The 13,254-nt window shown below is 38.0% G+C and overlaps 1 protein-coding gene across 4 annotated transcripts in view; it reads right to left on the bottom strand.

Annotated features, from left to right (window-relative positions):
* LOC131676870 (ETS-like protein pointed) overlaps window positions 1-13,254 on the bottom strand; it is a 353,859-nt gene that overhangs the window by 141,346 nt on the left and 199,259 nt on the right. For 2 of the 4 annotated variants that reach the window (XM_058956247.1, XM_058956248.1), the window contains exon 1: window positions 5,451-5,673. The exons of the other annotated variants lie outside the window; for them this stretch is intronic. The gene's annotated coding sequence lies outside the window, so the exon portion shown is untranslated. Of the gene's footprint in view, window positions 1-5,450; window positions 5,674-13,254 lie in introns of those variants that run through there. 4 annotated transcript variants of the gene reach the window in all.

Genomic DNA, 13,254 nt, shown 5'->3' with positions numbered 1-13,254 from the left:
GATTTTCAGAGCAGCGTGCACTCAGTGCACTAGCGCGACTGCCGGAAGGTTAAGCTAAATTTTCCCGCATTTTAGGCGTCTTTGATAACATTTAATCCCTTTTTAGTCATCTAAGCCAATCTTAACATGGTACAAGATTTTTTTTCACCTTTTCAGTCCATTTCATAGCATATTTTATGCATTTTTTTATTTACAGTGAAAACCCGACAAAACAGGTACATTGATAAAATCGGGACATATATTTTTCTTTCTTTTTAAGAATCCGAAGCTTTTAAATTATTCAAAAATACAAATGCGTTTTTGCCACTATTGAGCTTTAACTGCTGTCTTTCATTAGTTCCACGGCTACCGTAGCAAGGTGTACCAGTTCGTTCTAGATTGTGGATTGTGTTTTCTACCGACGAACAAAGGCTTAGTGTAGTGTGCATTTGATTCGCTTCCTTCATTCTTTCGAACACGCGTGTGTGCTATGTGAATCACCGTGGATCCATTGCAGAGTTATGCCGGATGAGTACTTATATTTCGAATTGATTCTCAATCTCTCCTTCACATCTATATTGTCTTTATTCTCTCTTTTATTTTACCCGATTGTGCACGTTAAGGTTAACGACACAACCTACACCGAGAGGTCGTAAATCGGGGTAAAAGTCAATAATGATGATGTTGATACTAGTCTCTCCACACTGTAATGTACCCGTAATTCCGTGAGTACTTAGTATTTTTCCGTTCCAAAAAAGCAACCTCTAAGCATCATTTGATTTTTAGATTTCTCTCTGAACAAGCGAAATGTCCATAATAGCCCCACACTCGTGGCCGAAGTTCACATTGCTTAACCGAGACTAAAATACGCGTAGCTGCGCTTCGCGTCAAACAAGCGGGCGCGATTGTTTCGAACATGCGCTACAGCGCATAAAAACCATATTTACATCTCCTCTCATGCTGTGAAAATCGACGGCGTAGTTACCGAAATGGATCTCACTGTAGAAGACTCCTTGAAGGACGGGTTTGCTCATTTTCAAAGCTTCAAGTTGTTTCGTAAACATAACCATATATGAGGCGGCTCAGTGCATTAGCCGGACCGAGCCGTGGGACTTTTAGGTTTTTTTTCGCCATCCATAAAAGGTCGGAAATCATCTAAAATACACGCACTTTGCTGCTGTGTTTTGATATTCTTTTTCTAAGTGGTACTACTTGAGGTTCGTTTGGTGTGCCTTATTTGGTATGGCACGTTTACAGTGTCAATTTCTTTGTATTATATAATAAATTTCTTAAGACAAGGGGGCAGCATTTTGAAATTATTTTTTATCTTGAAACATTGAACAGTTTTACAACTTTCTTCAAACTAAGAATACCCCTCGATATGGAACCTTAAACAATTTAATTTTAATAAGAGTAAGTCAAGTAGTAGTTTTTCGAAGAGTTTCAAGTCATCAGAAAAGAAATACATGAATTCATGATGGTTTAAAAGTATCCTATCATTTGAGGCCGTTTCGTTCACAGTTTGAGAGCAAAAAACAGACACATTCGCATTGCAGCAGATTTGTTTTGGATGCACAAAAATTCATTATTCATGGATATTCGTCATCCAATCCGTAGTACGTCACTTGGTAATCCACAAAAAAAACTGTTCTATTGGACGCCATCCATGATATTATGACAAAATACTTTTTTACCGGCGATTTTCTTTGGTTTTCGAGGGTATATGGTACGTTTACATACGGTCTTCCCTACTAGCCCCTTATGAAGAGCCGATCTTTGTATAAAGAAGACTTTTTGAGATGATTAACTACGAAAATAAAAACAGCCTCTTAAGGCTTCCGTTCTCTTTTCCGGTATATCAAAAAAGTGTTCTTTTTTGACCAAAAACGTTTCAAAGGAATATTTTCATATCACAAGTGATAAGTAGAAGTCGGAACGCAATCCAATAATGCCGAACCAGAAAACACCTGAAAGTTATGCAATCCTAAATTCCCATAAGGGAAAATTGGACTGAACCACTTTGTGCATTAAGGGCACAAAACCTAACTTAAATTAAGTTTTTTTTGTGTTTCGAATTCATCTCGTCAGTAACTAGCACCATCTGGGTGTCTAGTTAGACGATGTATCTAAACTAGTACCCAAATTAGCACTAGTTAGACACAATGGGAATTTAAGATTGCATAATGCCAGGCGTTTGGCTCCCGAGCCAAAAGACAAGAGTTCGTTTTCGTTTTCTCGTCAGCAAACCTGAGCTTCTGTATTTGCCTTCCGGGACATCACTCGGGACAAGTCAGTTGGTTTGAACGTTCACATGTGTCGTGCGAACTGTTTGGAATTTTTTGTGTCGAACTAGTGCTAATTTGGGTACCAGTTTAGATACATCGTCTAACTAGACACCCAGATGGTGCTAGTTACTGACGAGATGAATTCTAAACACAAAAAATAAAACTTAACCTGAAAGTTATTCCAGAAAGTTAGAAATTATAAGTGAGAACCGATGGCTCCAGGGGGAGCCAGGGGGACACTCTCCCCTCTTTAGTCAACCGGAAAGTTTTTCAGTAGAAAAGCGTGTGAGTATTCACAGTTTTGGTAAATCCTTATGAAGTGTAAAGGTATTTAATTAGTGCATTGTATCTGATTAAATCAATATCATCGAAGAATAAAACAAATACGAGTAGTCCTTAGTGCCTTCCTTGAGGACAACCCTAATCTATTAAAAGGAATTTTTTATGTGTTTCAGATAATAGTACTGGAGCGTGATTACTGCATAAAATTATCTAACGGTAGGCCTTCAGAAGATGGCTGCTACTGCCGCCATTTAGAAAAATATTGATATGTTCAAAATCAAAAAGTAAAGATCAGACATGTATCTTAATTAAATTTTCCAAGGAAATGACCATTTGTCGAGGCTTTTCATAAAAAAAAAACCGCTCTTCAATAATTTCTATGTGTGATTTGCCAAATTATTTGCCACTCTACACGCATATCAGGAAACGCGTTTCCGAAATTCCATTTTCCATTTTTTTTGTCAAGAAGCCATGCCCCCCTCCCCATTACCATCCGGCTGGAGCCGCCTATATAAGCGAGTAAGAATAAGATAGCCCCCGAAGTCATCTTACCACGTACAAAATTTTTATTTTGAACAGGTTGCTACCTGGTGCCTGGTGTGGTTTGAATGTGAAAAATCTCAGTAGGTGTTTAAGCCATTCGCGGATAGAGAAGCGGCTGTAGAAAGGAAAACGACAAATCGTTTCGGAATTACTCCAAGCAACCTCCCGAAAACATGTTTTCATTTAAAATATTACGCTTCACACGCTTGCCCGTTATGTGTCCGAATGATGGAAAAAGCGCACTCTATCGGGTTTGGTGAAGAGATATAAAACACCTTATAGTGATTGAGGTTTGTATTTTGGATAAATGTCACATGCAATACGAAATGTTTTAGGAATAAAAAGGCTAAATTTATATTACTCATCACAATTTGGTCGCCGATACTGAATAAAAATAAGCACCAGTATTTTCAGTATCACGAAAACTTTAGATTAGAATACAAAAAGTTTCAAAATAGGAGCCACTTTTCACCGTTTGGCCAGAAAGCTAGAGTGAGGAGTTCATCGTTAACAACTTCTGTCGAGCTAAACGCAATGTTTTAAGTTTTGTAAACGAGCAACGCTCTGGTACATAAGAGTGACGCTATGTACCGACATAATTAGTTTGCTGAAAATCTTCTAATGGCCCGAGATGGTCATTGATTGGTGAATGGTAGGCAATTGGAGATTTTATCGGAATTCAAGAGAGGAAGAGGAACTCATGGCGTGCGAAGAAGAGAAGCCGATAAATTATGCTGCTACATCAGGCTCCGCAGGGAATTGATTTGTACTCACCAGGTAGTAAATAGATGCGAGAAGTTAATTTACGAAATGCGAGTAATTGATTCGGTTTTGATTGACATTTTCCCTTTGCAGTTTGCAAAATCGGCATTATAGCTGAATCCATGGCATAATCTGGGTCCAAAAACGATACTCGATTGATGTTAAGCTACCATCAACTTGCTTTAGGGATTTACGAACCATTTCAAGACAGTTGAAAATTGTATCATTATGGCTCATAATAAATTGGGTATCGAAAATTAATCCCAAATCCCATTTTATTCTTCCACAGTTACTATACACCATCGTATTAATGTATTTTAACAGAGAACAATAATCAAATAGGTTGTTAACAGTTAATGGAGATCACTAGAGAAGACAGCAAATAGCAGATGTTCTAGACTGCCTCCCTGTGCAATAGAAGCATATAATAGTGGACTAGCTAGAACCGCGGTCCTAGAACCAAATACGGCGAATATCCAACTTTATCAGCTCCCGATTTTATCAGCCTGAAGTTCGTGAACTGACCCTAAAACCTTTAGGATTGTTCTGATGTTTGATAGTTCCCTTATGTAAGCAAGGCTGAAGTTCGAAACTCATTGCTGGAGTTGATAAAGCTGCTCCGAGTTGTACAGCACTTTTGTAAAAATCTTACTGACTTCCTTCCAATTTAAGTAGCTACCTTCTAATTCGGAATATTTCCCTTATTATTCTCGAAGATTATGAAACCTTTCACTGTACCAATCAAAGATCGCGTCACGCGATCTAGCTCCAACTCTGATTCACCCGTTCCCCATAGAAGGACCCGCTTTCAACGCATCGGAACCGACACAGACGACTACTAATCGCGCTCACAAGCAGTCAGCACCCGCGTGCCGTCGGCATTTGCCTACCCGTCTGATTAGCTGGAACCATTCCTGCCCTTAAAAGGACCATCACCGTGTCCGTGTCTCTTCAATCGACGTCAATTCAACACCCCGATCGCAGCGCACGGGTTCAATCACCAGGCCCCGTGTAGCAGCAATCAATCGATCATCATCACCACCACCACCGCCATCATTATCATCATCAGCAATGCTGCTCAGGCTTAGTGCGTTAAGTCCATAAAAGATGGGTAATGTGCGATGGATAATTAAAATTGAATCGGTTGCCCTTTTTGGGGCTACACCTCGGAATATCCAGTCTGAGGTCTGGGTCTGGAAGTGGCCAACAATAATAACAAGAAGAGAAAAAAAACTCGAATTGAAAAGTGCTGCTCTGCCTCCTGCTGCCACCGCCGCCTGCTTGGTTAAGTAAACTCCGCGTACGCGATCATAATCGATGCAATTAGCAATTAGCATAAAGTTCTAATTATAGAACCTGTTGCCCACTTCTCGCAATTTTCATCCATACCAAGCACCAGACAGCCACCGGCAGACGGCAGCAGGTCACGGGTTGCACCTTAGTTGGAATTTCTGTGTTCACTTTCCACCTCACACTATACACAGAAGGAAAAAAAAACAGTTCAATCACAGCACCGAGTCACTACGTTCTAGTACCACCATTTTCCACAAGGATCATCGCAGCAAATAGTAGGCATTGGAAGAAAAAAAATTTCGTTACGCAATCGCGTCGTTCCGTATCACCGCGGGTGGTTTCGCGCACACTTGCACACACCAGTTCACGATCGTCGCGAATCGATCAAAAAAGATCAAATGTCACCGCGCAATCGTCGTGATTTTCACCAACTGAACGAAACGAAGAAATAAAAAAAAACGAAACGCTTCACTCTTATCCGCGGTGCGCACACACAAAGCAACAACGCCAGCGCACAACACCGACCAATGTATTCTTGAACACTGAAAACACCAAACTTTACCAAGAACGAACAAAAGTGAATGAAAAATTTAATATTTACGTTTTTTTTTCATACACGCTCTTTTTTTTTTAGCTCGCTTCTTCGGTACTCAAATTCGCACACACATCCGAGAGTGTGGTGGTAGTAGACTCTCCAGCGCAGCAACGATATGCGCGCAACAATATTTTCCACTGACTCGCGATCGTGCCGTCCTTTTCCTGTTTGCGGCTGAACGTTTTAAAAAAAAACATCGCAACCGGACGGGGGTTGACTATGTTTTTACTTCTTCTCCAAACGAAGATCGTGCACTGGCTCGCTCACTCACTCACTCATTCACTGAGGCATTTGTTCGCGCGATCCACGACTCGCCGCGGTCCGACTGACTGAGAGATTTGGATTATGCTCGCGCTCCCAAACCGACAGAGAACTGACTGACTGGCTGACTGACTGACTGCACCCCGACTCTCGTGGATAACGTTCGTCTATGGACTGGCTAACGGACGATTGATCGCCGTGCGGGCTCAAGCAAGCAGCAGCATACTTGAGCATACTTCCGTACGTGCATGGGAATGAGAGGGCACTATGCTGGGTAGTTGTGCCGCTCTAGGCTAGCATATAGTAGTAGTAGGCGCTGTGCGCTGTCACGGAGAGAGCGGAAACGAGGATAGGGCTCTCATTCCGTTTGCTTTTTTTTCTGCTTCTTTCCTTTCGTTGTTCGATGCGGGAGAAACCTGTGTTTGCTATGATGATGCTGGCGGTTGCTAGGACTGATCGAATGGAGTAAGTATGTACCTGTTCAAAAGGTGCACGGCGAGGGTGGTGACGAGACGACAAACGACGATTATGCGCGAGGTCGATCGAGCTCAGGGAGGAAGAACCGATTGATGTCCTGGGCCAACGGTTGAGGAGGTTGGGCCCGCACGGATGTTATGGTACAGAGGATACGCGGATCTTGTCAATAACAGGGACCGTGTCATAAACGGAATTGATATCGATTGCGATTTTGTAACAGAAAGTTGTTCTTTTTGGTATAAAACGCTCTATCTATAATCTATGGGGAGCACGATTCTATATTCTTTGTTTTGTTTGATGTCTGTATATTTTCTATTCTGTTTTCCTTTCCTTTAAGTACTTACATATCAGTGTTTCTTAATTCTTTAATCTGTTTCTCATTATTCACCATCATTTATGAAATTTACTCTGTTCATTTTTTCATTTATCTATTGCCTTCTTTAATTTTTACTCTTCCTTTATATATTTTACCTTTTTTCACACCCTTTCTCGTTTATAATTTTTCAGCATACTTTTTCTTTTGCCTATTTTTATTCACTTTTCCGTGCTGCTTTTCTACCTCTTTTCTTTTCAGTTTTCTTCTTCACCTGCATTCACATTTCATTTTTCCTTTCCTTCAAACACATTCTTTTCGATTTTATTTTATTCTTTTATTCACTTTTTCCTACCGTCATACATTTTTTTCATTTTCCCTTTCCTGTCCATTCCTTTATTTATTTTTTAATTTTTCCTTTGCGTTTACCGCAAACTTATTAGATTATATGAGTTTTTACTTTATTTCTTTTATACTCCCTTTCTGATACCCTTCGCCACTTACTTTATCCTTTGTACTGTACCCTTGTTTCTTTTTGCATATATATTTGAAACATTTTCCTTCTTGTTTGTCATCTTTTCTTTTCTATCTTAAGTTTTTTCCTAATTAATTTTCTTCTTTCCCCTGCCCAAATTAGTATTTTCTACGTTTATTTTGCTTCGTGTTTTGATTCTTTATTTCTTCTTTGTCCTTTTCTGTTCCGGAGACATTTTTATGTTCTGTTTCACATTTTTCTTATTTTTTCCCGTTCTTTTAGCCCATGTTGTAATTTATGTTTTCGCTACCGTTTGCACATCCTTTCTACTTCGTTTTTGCTCTTTATATACTTTCGTTCTCCTTCATCTATTGAAGTTTCCACTTTTTCCTGTTTTCTTTCGCTCTTTGATTTGCTTCTTTATTTTTCCCGTTATTTTTATTTCTTTAAACATTCCCATTTAATTTTTTTGTTTTAGTCGCTCATTTACTTTTTATATTTTGATTTCCCTTTTCCTACTTCCGTATTTGTTACTGATCTCTATTTCTTCTTTTCTTCACTTTCTTATTCCCTTTCGATATTTATTTCAATTTTAGCTCATTTGAATTTTTTTTATTTATTTTCGTTAATTTTCTGTCTTTACTTTTGGCTTTTTCGTGATTCCTTTTTGTCTCTTCTTGTGTTGTTATTGTGTCCTTTTTATTTTTTTCTGTGCCCTCCAACTTTACTTTTTTCGACAATTGTAGATGTTTAAATTTATAAATCCATTCAGTTTATTTTTGCTTTTCATGTAACAATTTTTTCTTCTTCGATGGTCCTATTCTCACAGCCGCGTCACCTAAATCCTTTCTCTTGCCCTTTTTGTACCTCTTTTTTCTTTTGACGTTTCACTGTTTCTTCTTACTTCTCTCCTTTGTCTTGGTCTCTTTTGCTTTTTTATTTGTTCTGTTTCTGTTTACCCTTTATATTCTCCTTTTCCACCAAGATATTCCTTTCCATGTTCATCGGTTTGTAGATTTTTTTAAAGTTTCCTTTCCTTTACCAACTTCAATATTCCTGTTTCTTCATTCATTATTCTCTTCATATTCGCACATATTTTTGCTTTTTTTCCATAATTTTTGTTATTTTTAAAATTTTACTCTATTTTTGCTATCCATTGTTTCTGTTCTACATTTTTTTTTGCTTCGTCTTCATTTTTACTCATTTTTTCGTTTCTGAATTTTCTGTTTTGTAGAATTGATTTTCTGTTTTAACCTTTTCATTTCGCTTTAAATTTTTCTCGTGTTTTTCTGTAACGTTTTCCATGCCGCAAATTTTCTATTCACTTGCTTATTCTTTATTTAAGCATTCTCTCTACTTCGTTTTTCTTGCGTCCATATATTTATTTCTCTTTTTCCATATGATGTTTTTCGTTTTATTTCCTTTCTATACGCTTTCCTTTTGTTTTGTTGTATTCTTTCTCTTTATTATTTTGTTTCCGTTTTGTTTAGATTTCTTTTTTTGCTTTCTTACTACAAACACATTGCCATTTATTTCTTTCATATTCGTTATTGATCTGCCTTCATTATTTTCTTTAATTTCTTGCACCTTTCAGCATTTTACACTAATTTCTTTTTTTCCTTATTTGAATTTTTGTTTTTTTCACATATTTTCTTTCCTTTTCTATTTTCCCGGCTGACTTCTTTGGTAATTCCTTCATGTCGGTTTTCTTTCTTATGTTTTCATATGTTCCTCTTCATTAGTCCTTTGCCTTTTCCTATCAACATATCTTTTTCACTTTTTTGTTAATTTATTTCCTATTCCTTACTTGTAAACTCCTCTTAGCTTTCCTTTCAATTTTCGTTCTTCTTTTTCACCTTGCTTCGATATAATTTTTCACCTTCCTCTCTAAATACATCTTCCTTTACTTTATTTTCCACTTCACAACTATCTCCTTTTTTCCAATCTGCCCGTTCTACTTTCATAATTTTTCTCTTTGTTATATCTTTTCTCCTTTACCATTTTTGTTTTCATTTACTGCTCAGTCACTTCATCATTTCGCATTTTTTATTTGTATTTTTAAAATATTTTATGTTTGTTTTTTATATTTCTACTTATTCTAACCTTCTCAATTTGATAGGTTTATTTTTTTTCCTTTTCCCATTTAACTTTTTTTGTCCGAAAGTAGACGTTTTCGTATCCTTTATTTGTATTTTTCTGTTCGCCTTCTTCTTTCTCTTTCATTTTTTTCAATTTTTAACTCCTGAGCAGAGCTATTTTGTTCTTCTGCTTTAATAGTTTTTCGATTTCACCTATTTTTTAACCTTTTTCTGCTTCTCTTTATTCTCCTTTGTTCCTGTGTTCCTGCTTCTTTTGTCACATTCTTCTCAATAATGTATTAACCTATTGTATATCCATTCTTTCTACTTCCTGTCATCCCTACTCTTTTCTCCCCATATTTTCCTTCTGTCCCATTTTGAGGATTTTTCCTGTAATTTTTATCTCATTTGTCTGTCTTGTCCTACCTTTAAATTTTTCCGTTTCCTTTTTCTACCAAACTACTTATTATGTGTGTTAAACAATTTGGATTTTACATTTTATTTTTCTCATTTTATTCTTTTCTTGTTCTTTAATTTTATTTTTGCATCTTTTATTCTTTTCTGTTATCCATAATCAAATTTTAAAATTTTTCATGGTACCTTTTCTCATTGTCTACTCCGTTTTTACGTTGTCTGTTTACTACCTTTTTGCAGTTTTCTTTGGTTCTCAATTTCTTTCTGCTTCATTCCTTTGTATTCATTTTTTTCTATCTGCCTATCACCACATTTTTAAATTTTGTTTTAACGTCTTTTATACTCCTTTGCTTTTCCCTCTTTTTTTCTTCATTTGCATTTCCCCTAATTTTCTTTCATCATTTTACCGAAATTCTCATTTGTTCAATGTTTAGTTTTTTTTTTTTTTTTTCATATTTTTGTTTCTCATTTCGTTTGTTGTTTCTACTATACTTACTTTTTCCACTTTTTATCTATTTTTACACACACTTTAAAGTCCTTTTTTTCTTCATGCTTTGTTATTTTTCCCTTTTCAGTCAACATATTTGTTTTTACTTTTTTCTGTTCTTTTATTTATTTTTATTTTTCGTTCCTAACTCCATATTTTTGGCACAGTTTTTCGATTTGTTACTTTTATATTTTTCATAAATCTGTTACCACACCTTTCCATTACGCTGGTCGTTCTCTTCTTTCGCATCACTTTTTTTTATTTATTTTTAGTTCTCGGAAGGGCTCCCCATCAGAATCACATACTACAATTGCAGACGAGACAGGCTATGGCGCCCACTAAAACACTGCTTTAGGCCAATTGCAGCGGGCCATGATTCTGAATATGTACGGGCGAAGGGGTTTCACGAGCGCGTGTATCATCGCGAAGGACCCGAGCGTTAGTACGTTAATGTGTTCGGTAGCGTGTGCGTTTGTATGTTGCGTGTGCTAGGGAAGGGGTGAACATAAATCACACTTATCGTGACTAAAATATCACGATAACGTGAATAGAAATTACGTAAAACGTGACTAAGATCCTGAAATCATGAACATCGTTTAACTGTCAAACCTCAAATTTGCATATTTCGGGCGCGAACTAGTTTTTTTGGGAAACAAATAGTTTGACGAATACGAGATTAATTATTCATGATTTCAGGGGCTTGATCACGATTTTCGTAAATCGTTCAGTTCACGGAATCGTGATTTTTTCATGAATTCATGAACGAATTTTTTCGTGTATTCCAGTTTATTTGGGAAAAGAAACTGTTGTCATCCATGCGTATAACAATCCATTTCGGATACTTTTTGGTTAATTACAGTTGAGTCTTGCACTTGTTGGCAGTGGTGCTCATACCGACAAGTTTATAATTTAAGCTCTTCCATGATCATCGATACTGGTTTGAATGGATCCGTATTGAAATATGTCATTTAAAAAAGCAATAGTATTTTATTTGTTTAGGAAATTATCGTTTCTCCCTCGTTGCAATTTTCTTTCATCAGTTTCTTTATCTAGATTAGTTCCGTTTACGAACATTTTAAATTTTGCACAATTTTTCTCCATATACTTTTAACAAAATCGTTGAAAATAAGCTTTTGATACTGTTTTCGAGATGTTTCTCGAAGGTATACTTACAACAATATTCCAGTAGCAAAAATCTGGTATCGAAAATCCTAGCTGATCTCGAATCGGCCAGGATTTTTTTTGCTTTATTCGTGTTCGTTAAGACGTCATTTCTTTTTTATAACGTCGTTGTTCACGCCACAAAGTTGGTAAATCGTTTGTTTGCGTTCCGACTTCGTCTCATCAGTATCGGGCACTGACTTAGCACCAGATAATTGTTATTGGCTCGTTATTGGCCGACCCATTCCGATTTCATTATGCTTCTTCGGAAATTTAGAACATCCATGCTTCCAGAACTACACTCTGACTCAGATGTTTAGTTTTTTTTTATTTAGCGGCTATCAAGTTCTACGCTCAGTTCCAGATACTGATGAAATTAAATTGAAACGTGGCAAAATCTACTGAAATGTGACCAATGAGTTAAAATAATGTATTAAACACTGATAAAATGTGTTGGAAAAACCATACTAGGAATCAACTCCAGCCATCCTACCAAGGTCCAGATTTGGTCCCAATACCGACCGGAAGTGCGGCCGCTTTTCACTGTCACACCTTCTATTTTCGACTCATCAGCTGCACAGTGGCTGTGCACCAGTTTCTGGATTCGATGCGAAGGTCAGCCAGCAAATATGAAAGTGCATATATCCGGTGCTGCTGAAGTGCTGCAGTAAAGTTCCAATAAAACGGATCGCACAGTCATTTCCGTTTGACTACTATCCGCCACCACCACCATCCTCGTCGTGAGCCCGATCGAAAAAAAACCGGGTCGCGAATGTACGAAGTTCTATTACAGAAAATTTCTGGTCCCGCACGCAGAAAATTTACCCGTGTTTTATATTTGCATCTCGAATTTATAAATATCCTCATTTCCCGTTGAAGATACGTGTTGAGTTTTCCGTCGCTCCAACATACATCAGTGCATTCCCAAATGTGCGTGTTAAATTTGCTCCACCCTTGCTTCCTCCGCCGCTATCCGAAAATTACGTAATTTTATGTGGTCGACCGGGAACTTAAAAATAGCTGGATCGTCGACTCCAGAACTTCTGGGAAGACGACGACGACGACGGTGATGTTGATGTTGATGATGAAGCACCGAGGCGAGAAGAGTTGAGTACGGGTAGCCATACTAAAAATAATTATTATTACGTGCTGCACCACGCAGCAGTAGTTCGGGAAGATCCCCGAAATGCGTTTCTTATTAGTGAATGAAGCCGGGCATTTCATTCATAAAATCGCCTCCGGCTAGTAGCCGGCAGGTTGAAACGAGGGGACTGGAAGCTGCAGCCGTTGCGGCAACGCAACTCGTCTTCTTCAATGCAAAACACTGTAAAAAATGTAGTTTAAAACTGGCCAATAAAGGATCTTTTTCCCAGTGTTGCTTCTCATCCACTTCACATCTGTTGCTTGTTGATCATCGAAGCCTTCGCTTTAGCTCAATCTTCTCCCTCGGCGAGAAAAAAAGGCTAAAAACAAGATCATGTTGCAACTTCCAAGAGGTGAGAACCTGCATATGCACATCTTTCGCACACTGCTTCACAATCCGAACCGAGCAGGTTACACCAGATGCAGCAATTTGAGCGCTGCTGATCGCCGCGCACAACACATCTTAACTGTTATCGCCCAGTCTTTCCTCCCCGTTGGCCCTCTGGTCGCATCCGATCGTCGTAAACGTCATCACAGCACAGCCCCCATTCATAAACACTCTAACGTCTAACTCCCATCCATCAGCCAGCAGAGGCCACATCAGGTTCGAAGCTCTTTACCTCGTTCCCAGTGACGTCACCTGCCTGGACTCGAGAGCTTCTCGCATCTCTCTCTCTCTGCCTGTCCATGCCGGATCGTCGTCATG

Source organism: Topomyia yanbarensis, chromosome 1 (assembly GCF_030247195.1).
Source record: "Topomyia yanbarensis strain Yona2022 chromosome 1, ASM3024719v1, whole genome shotgun sequence".
Lineage (NCBI taxonomy): Eukaryota > Metazoa > Arthropoda > Insecta > Diptera > Culicidae > Topomyia > Topomyia yanbarensis.
This window is presented reverse-complemented; position numbering and strand designations above follow the sequence as displayed.